This window comes from Xenopus tropicalis, chromosome 4, assembly GCF_000004195.4.
Source record: "Xenopus tropicalis strain Nigerian chromosome 4, UCB_Xtro_10.0, whole genome shotgun sequence".
Lineage (NCBI taxonomy): Eukaryota > Metazoa > Chordata > Amphibia > Anura > Pipidae > Xenopus > Xenopus tropicalis.
In genome coordinates this window covers 46,068,065-46,076,637 of record NC_030680.2, presented here as the reverse complement: position 1 = coordinate 46,076,637, position 8,573 = coordinate 46,068,065, and the positions used below count along the sequence as shown (strand labels likewise).

General features: G+C 38.4%; 1 long non-coding RNA gene and 1 other non-coding gene across 2 annotated transcripts; both read left to right on the top strand.

Annotated features, from left to right (window-relative positions):
- Window positions 1-1,430: 1,430 nt before the first annotated feature.
- On the top strand, window positions 1,431-4,549 carry LOC101733854. The gene has a single exon (XR_004222341.1). It is a non-coding gene; the product is annotated as an uncharacterized LOC101733854 (transcript).
- A 2,079-nt stretch (window positions 4,550-6,628) lies between these two features.
- LOC105945696 lies at window positions 6,629-8,025 on the top strand. Its single transcript, XR_001169277.2, has 2 exons — window positions 6,629-6,961; window positions 7,857-8,025. It is a non-coding gene; the product is annotated as an uncharacterized LOC105945696 (long non-coding RNA).
- Window positions 8,026-8,573: the final 548 nt, after the last annotated feature.

The window sequence follows — 8,573 nt, the reverse complement described above, 5'->3', positions numbered from 1 at the left end:
ATGTGTGTTTGCTCACTGATAACTTGACTGAAGGACACTGCTTTATTAATTCTTGACTGAGATAACCCTACGTTTGGGTGTGCCCTTAGTTGTGTGGGTTCTCCTATGAGCCAGAGGGGCAGGTTCTTTACATGGTTATCGATTAAAATGTACTCCTAAGCTTAATTTCATGATACAGTGTTATTTACCAGTAGGCATGTCATGTAGATCTTTTTTTTCATACGGAGGACATTCTTATGGTCTGAGGCATTATAGAGAATGTCCATACAGATGTCATTTCACCTTGAGGTTCAAGGGGTTGCCCTAAACAAGGCCCAGTTGTGTTCCTAGTATGGTAGTATTGTTTGTGTATCAGTATTATTTCTTAGATTACAGTTTCAGGTAAAAGGAATCTGTCAATCAGCAGAGTATCTATTTGACATTGAAAATGTCATTGTATGGCCTGTGTTTCTGATACTACAGATGCACAGTTGTAGATATCCATTGCTTGTTAATTAGCCTGACCCATATAAGCACTTCTGGCAGTGGGATTTGCCAGGATATGAAGTATGAATGGTACAGGCTGAAGGCTGCTTATTTAGGATACAGGGTTTGTGCGTGCATACCAGATAGGTAACTAGTTTAGACTTCAGATGATGGAAGCATCTGGTGAGTGGTGATTCTTGCCTCCTCTTATATTTGAGCACCCTTCTGAGTTTCCACCATTAATTAAATCTGCTTCTTTGCAGCTACATCCCTGAGTGTTTCACCTTATTTATTGCCTTTGTCTATTAAGTCTTGAACCATAGTCCCTTGCAGTATCATAGTCTTCACTTCACTTAAGGTGTTACAATTGTTACAGGGCAGTTCTACTCCAGCTTATACCTGCATTGTAGGCTTTTTATCTTGTGGATAAATAGAGATAATTGTTCAGTCACTGGTAAATGCTATTTTGTCAAACTGCCAACAGGCTGTTTGGAGGAGTTTTGCCTATTCATTCAAGAATGACCGACTGATCCTTTCACAGTGTCATTTACCCTGGCTGCACATGTTGTATCTAGGTTGTATGGTCAGGGGGCTCTCTGTCTAGGTAACTTCCAAAATAGGGCACTTGGGTGGTTTCTCTTTGTTCATGGGTGTAGTAATATGTTTGGGGACTGTGCATACATACCTGCAAGTGTATGAAATTAGTATCATTTAATTATATGAATGTACATAGTGCACAAGATATCTGTATAGATTTAAACAATGAGTCAGTCAGATGTTAATTAAGTTGCTTAAGTTGGGAATGCTTTGAAGTGCCTTTGTGTTGGTTACCTTGGTATAGGGGGGTGATCAATACCAAGATATCACAGGAAGCCAACTGGGGGGTCTTTTGCATTTCAAAGTTGAATTGTGTGTACTGTTGTTTATGGTGAGACGGGCTCCTTATGGGAACTACCCGACTGACTAACACAATAAGATTCTGATACCTGATTATCTTGTCAGCCAATCAGAACACATCCCTACTTTGGTCAGTGAGATTCTAAGAGTATAACTAAGGAAACTCTGATAGTCACATAGATGGACAGTAACGTAGAAACACACAAAAAGATAGAGAAGTTAGGTTAGGGAGAAGTCCTGAAGGCTGATCCCTATAGAACAGATCCTGTGGGCATATTTAAAGGAACTCTGTATCATTTGTTGTCTCTGGGCTGGATAATCGAAATAAATTAGCTTCATCTCTGGAAAAGAACCGTGGTTGTTTCCTTTTACCTGGCTGTGGTAAATATTGGAATATCCAGTATATTTGTAATAATATACTACATCTACACTATACACAACATTTTGGTGCCGTGACCCGGATTGATTGAAAATCGCAACATTTTGGTGCCGTGACTAGTGACCAGAAGAAGCGTGGAAGATTTGTGACCCAAGAGTCTGCAGTGAAGCCCTGGAAGGAAGTGTGGAACCCTAGGACGGTGGTCTGGAAATCTGTGACTGTGAACCTAAAAGGGTTGGTAAGAATATTGTTTTTTTTTTTTAATTATATATATAATTTATTTTAAGTTAGCACTCTTTTATATATACAATGGCTTTAGTCAGTGGTAATAGCACTAAGGGAGAAATGGTCAGCACCTGGTTGGTTAGTTATATTAAAAATAATGGGGGACCATATGAAATCCCTCAAGAATGTAAAAATTCATGGGATTTAATGAAAGATTTTATAGCTGACAGTGTTTTTGATAAGAAAACTAAGGAAGCAAAACGCAAAGGACTTATCATACAGGGATTGGTCTCCTGCTGTTTAAAAATGGCAGAAATTATTAAACAAAAGGAGACTGATATTACAGAACAGGCAGATAAGTATACGACTTTACTGAGTTAAGGTTACATGCCATAACCACTGGGGAGGCATTGCTTGAGAAGGCCAATCTATGTGACCACTTAACCGGTGTAAATGACGAATTGTCAGTAAAAATACAGGATGTAGAAAAGGAGCTGGAGGAGCATAAACATGCAATAAATATTGCTTTTGATAAGGTTGGGAATACTTCTGACCAATCTTGTGAAAACAATGTTTCCAAATTTAACACAGAAATTAAAGGACACAAACAACTGTATCCTTGGAATGAATTAGATCAAGCATGTAGTTTCCCAGCAGCTCCTGTTGTCACTACAACTGTTTTAAATACTGACAATACAGGGGAGGTGCAGCTCATCTCAAAACAATTAAAGCCTCAAGAGATGGATGCAATAGTTAGAGATATTGGGCAGGTACCAAGATATGATATCAACAGATTCATGAAGTGGTTCTGTGAGTTACAAAGGGTCAGAGAGACGTATAATTTGAATCCTGAGGATGTAGATAGAGTGTTGCAGAGAGTAGTTGGAAATGGTTTATGGGTAAGGATTGTACAGAACTGTGGACAGCAGCGCAGGACAAGGGATGTGTTAAAGGAAATACTTAGGGCGTTGTATGGTATCACATCAAATGTGTCTTTGTCCGGTAAATTAAAGCAAATGAAGCAGGAATGTCCTTATGAATTATCACATAGAATAGCCACAGTAATGGAACAAATTCTAATTGATAATCCAGGATTTGAACATGGTGGTTTAATTCATAGGGTCATGTTGTTAGAAGCTTTAGAGGAGGATGTCAGGGAAGGAATATTATCTATCACTCCTGATCCTACGGATCTAAAAGACATTCTGTTGAGGGCAGATAATTTGTGGCGAAAGAGGAATAAGGAGGAAAGTTTTGTAGTGGATGCTGCTAGAATTTTTAGAGTAGAGGGTCAACAAAGGAAAGAGTATGTTGGTTTTAAATGGCCTCAAAGAGGAAAGGGGGTTTACAATTCAGACCGCCAGAAAGGAAAATATGAATCTAGATGGCAGAATAGAGAAAACAATCAAAATGATCGTAAATCTAGAACTTGGATACCCTTTCCCCAACTAAAAAGGGAACATGAAAAACTTAAATTTGAATATGATAAGATCAGGGCTGAAAGGGATCTTTTAAAACAACAAGTTTCTTTACTGGAAACAGAACTTTCTAAATTAAGGCGTGCCCCTCTTACACATTCTGGTGTTAAGGACCATGGGGGAGGAACTTTAATAGAATTCTAAACCCATACATGCCACTTAAATGTTCAATTGCACTTTCCTTTAATTTATCTCGAGACAATGTAATTTATGTAGAATATATGAATTAATATTTTTCTCTAAGTTTTATCTTCCAGGAAAAGATCTTCAAGCACAAGGATAAATGTGTCTGAATTTTTTGGTCATGTTAAACTTGTTTTTTTTTTATCTCACATTTAAGCAGCTTTTCAAATTTTTTTAATGACAGTAGAGCATTGATAGATGAGACCTAAAGTTTCCAAGTGGGGGTGTGAAGGAATTTGCATGACACAGAGGGAGAGGTGTTGGATGTTGACACCACAGAAGTTTTTTGACTGGATGCAGTAGTGCAATGGGCTGGATACTGTTTGATGTCAAAATATATTCTTCAGGCTTCTTCTATAACTAATGTTCTCCCACAAATGTAATAGATCAATGGGATTTTTAAAGAAAAAAAAATGAATGAACTGTTCTGATGTTTGTCAGTGTCTAAATCAGTGCAGGAGTCTTAAGTGGGAAGATGGAAATGCAATGAAAATAACTCATTAACATACAAACAGGACATCATTTACAGAGTTTCAGGACTTGAACGTCTACTTTTAATTAAGTAACATCCACCTTGTTATTATTCAGTGTTTTGTTTTATTCAGTGTCTTTCTGTATACATGTTTTCGCTTTTCAATGTAAAAAAAAAAAAAAAAATCCAGAGAGTGGCCCAGAGAAAGTGCAAATATATTAGTGTTGCTATACATATCTGTCTAGAGATGCTAAACAAAGGCTCATATTTAGCATATAGTCTATAGAAGCTAAATGTACAGACATGGGTGGATTTATAAAGAACACATATACTCAGAATATTGATGTTTTAGCTGCATATTTGCAGGGATATATCCGTTAATATTCTGACTAGATCAGGTAAGGGTGATATTGTGTCCAAAACTAGAGTTTGTGGCTAAATGTGGGTTTTACATACCCCAAAACCTGCCACTTGCAATAGATTTGGATACCTTATTCATCCTAAATGGGAAATAGAAAGAGCTGGAGAAGTGATATGTAACCAGTTCTATTAGCATTTCTAGAAAATTTAAGAGCCTTGGTTTAGCATTCTCTATAACACAATTATAAACTTACATGTTATACAGTTGTATAAAAAAAGAAAAAAAGAATGTTTTAATGTGTTGTGGATCAATTCTGAGCAGAACTGATCCAAGTGGGGGAGTGTAGTAATATGTTTGGGGACTGTGCATACATACCTGCAAGTGTATGAAATTAGTATCATTTAATTATATGAATGTACATAGTGCACAAGATATCTGTATAGATTTAAACAATGAGTCAGTCAGATGTTAATTAAGTTGCTTAAGTTGGGAATGCTTTGAAGTGCCTTTGTGTTGGTTACCTTGGTATAGGGGGGTGATCAACACCAAGATATCACAGGAAGCCAACTTCCTGCATTTCAAAGTTGAATTGTGTGTACTGTTGTTTATGGTGAGACGGGCTCCTTATGGGAACTACCCGACTGACTAACACAATAAGATTCTGATACCTGATTATCTTGTCAGCCAATCAGAACACATCCCTACTTTGGTCAGTGAGATTCTAAGAGTATAACTAAGGAAACTCTGATAGTCACATAGATGGACAGTAACGTAGAAACACACAAAAAGATAGAGAAGTTAGGTTAGGGAGAAGTCCTGAAGGCTGATCCCTATAGAACAGATCCTGTGGGCATATTTAAAGGAACTCTGTATCATTTGTTGTCTCTGGGCTGGATAATTGAAATAAATTAGCTTCATCTCTGGAAAAGAACCGTGGTTGTTTCCTTTTACCTGGCTGTGGTAAATATTGGAATATCCAGTATATTTGTAATAATATACTACATCTACACTATACACAACAATGGGTTTTCACACTATGGGGCCGATTCACTAAAGGTCGATAACGCTTATCACATGTTTTTGTGTTAAAAAGCATGCAGTAAATAAGTACAGATTCATCAACGTTATTTCGCATGCGTTAACCACAATGGGTTATTTTTAATGCATTGCGGTAATTATCGAATGGAAAAGAATACTAATGCATGATTCACAAAGCATTTGAAGGGTTAAACGCGCTAAATATCGTGATAATCTCTGCTAATATTAACACCTAATTGGGGGAGGCGGTACTTAAACAACATTGCGATTTTTGAGCATTTGTGAAGACAAGATGGAGTTTGCCCTGGGATTTTTGATGGATTTGGAAGAGGATCAGCAAGTATGTGAACATGCTAGAGTGATGCATCCTAGAGTTTTCAGGGAAAGATCCACTCTAGAGGGCTTGACAGAGGAAGAAATAGTGAGGTGCTACAGGCTAAGTAGAGCAGCAGTATATACAGCCTGTATGAGGTACTGGAGCCTTACCTGCAGCCACTAACATGCAGAACCATGCTGTTCCTGGCATTGTCAAACTTTTGTGCTCCCTGCATTTTTTTGCCACATGAAGTTTTCATAACGTTGGAGGGATCTACGGGGGAGTGTCACAGCCCACATTCTCACGGTGCCTTGACCAGGTCCTGGATGCCATACATTCCGTGTCTGGCAATTACATTTCATTTCCCACCAAATGAAATGAGTGGAACACCATCAAAAGGCAGTTCTATGGTGTGAGTGGCATCCCCAATGTGTTAGGTGCCATAGATTGCACCCACGTGGCTTTAAATCCCTCCCAAGACAGGGTGCATGTATTAAGGAACAGGAAAAGTTACAATTTCCTGAATATACAAGTGGTCTGTGACGCTACTATGAACATCAGGAGCATCGTGTCCGGATTTCCAGGCTCCTCACATGATGCTTACATCCTAAGCCAGTCTGGGCTTTATGATGTCTAGCACAACTTGCCCACATTTGCTTTCTGTCTCCCACTGTCAAACCAGGGCCTGCCTGCCATAAGCATGGTTTGCAATTGCAAAAGGGCCCTGTTTTGACAGAGGGAGACTGGAAGCAGCTTATTTGTTTTCAGCATTATTACATCTTATTTTATTTCAGGAGATGCTGGCTACCCTTGCTCTAGGTGGCTAATCAACCCCATACACGGGCTGAATGTGCTTTTAACAAAGCACATGTCAGAGCGCGGTCTGTGATCAAGAGAACTTTTGCGGTTCTTAAAAGCCTCTTCCACTGCCTGGACAAGTCGGGAGGCAGCCTCATGTACAGCCCCACTAAAGTTGCCCAGATAGTTGTAGCCTGTGCTGTCCTGCACAATGTAGCTATCCGGCATGGCTTACCTGGTTTTGTGGCTGAGGACCTGGATGACCTAATCCATCCAATCCATCCTGTCCAAAGTGCAGATGACAGAGGCAATCAAGTCTGGGCAGAAATCGTTAACGATTACTTTTCCTGTAAGTACCTACAATCTTTAATCCCATAAAAAAGAAACACAAAACAACTTCTCCAACAAAACTGTTCCACAGTGAAACTAGTTGCACACTTACAAAAGAAATGCTCCCTTCTTTTATTTCTCACAACAGTAGTGAGTGGCAGCTCATGTCGCTTTGAGCAGGTGATTCCCCCTCCCCCCCCCCGAACAGAAATAGCAAAAAGAGAAATGTTTATTTACAAAGCACTATAAGCACATAGGACTAATGTGTGTTAATATTATTGCTTAATACCAAATTTGCCCCAGAAAATTAAAATCAAAGATTACTTACAAATTGTAAAATAAAATTTTGCTTGCAAAATCAAGAAAACATGGCCATTTATTTTTTTTACGAAGCTGTCTAGTTGGAGCTGCAGAAGTGCTTGCTGAACTATCAGCACTATCTTTAGTACTAGAGCGTGTTGGCATTACTCAACTTGTTTGGAGAACAGTTATCAAGTTTTGGTTCATTTCCTGTTGTGCATCAGTCATGTTCTCTAAAAGGGAATTTTGTTTTTCCAACAAAGCAATTTTTTGTTGCTGGACCTTCAAGTGTTCCTCATGCAGGTTTAACATAGCTGCCTTGTAAGGATTGTCGTGCCTGACATTGTAAGCTTTTGTGGCAACACACAAGTCTAGGTGTACAATGTGCATTTTTTCATGAGCTACTTGTTATACCGTATAAGTGACTTGTGGAAATGATCTTTTTTCAGCTTCCACTTTTTGAGGGGGAACCTGAGATATTGTGGCTTTGGACTTCTGTGGTTGTTGGGGAGTTTCTGAGGGCTCATCATTGGAAAAAAGTGCAACATCACTGAAACATTCCCCAGACTGTCTTGCACTATCATCACCACTAAACATTGGTTGTTCTGTTTCAGGATCCTGTCGGTGTGGCGAGAGGAGCTGATTTGAGGAGTGTCCAGCCAAGTGTCTTCTGCCACCTTTTTGAAAAAAAAAAGTTAATTTCAATCTTTTGAATAATGTTCATGATGCCCGGAAAACTTAATGGCCAATAATGTTTATCATTTCTTTTACAACATTACAAAGTTTATTTTGAAAAAAGTATTTATGGACATTGATTCATTCCAAATGAGCAAAAAAGGTAAAATGTTTTGCCGTACAGAGTCCAAGGCAAAAACAAGTTGAAAAGATTGAGTGGCCAAAAGTACAAGATGAACTGACTGCATTTAACCCAGCAAGACACACATTAGCAATACACTGCACTTCTCTAATTGAAACACCTGCAATATACACAGACACAATTCACTCTCATGCCATTGTACAAGCCTGACACAAAACACATGTCCTAGAAAACTAGGAAACAATATTACCTGGAATGGTAAAAACTGAGGATTGTCTGCCTTTGCTTCTGCAAGGTGGTGGTAAGGATGAAAAACAAAAATGAAAAAACAAAAAGTTTTTATGTGTTGGTGTTATGCCCTAAAATCAACAACCTTTATTATAAACTTTAGTTAAAATAGACATTAGTTGTCATAATAAGTACATAAAATCAATAAACTCCAACCACAGTTGGTAATTACCTAATTGGTGGTAAGGATGAATCTGTTTTACAAAACATTGTATTCCATAAATAT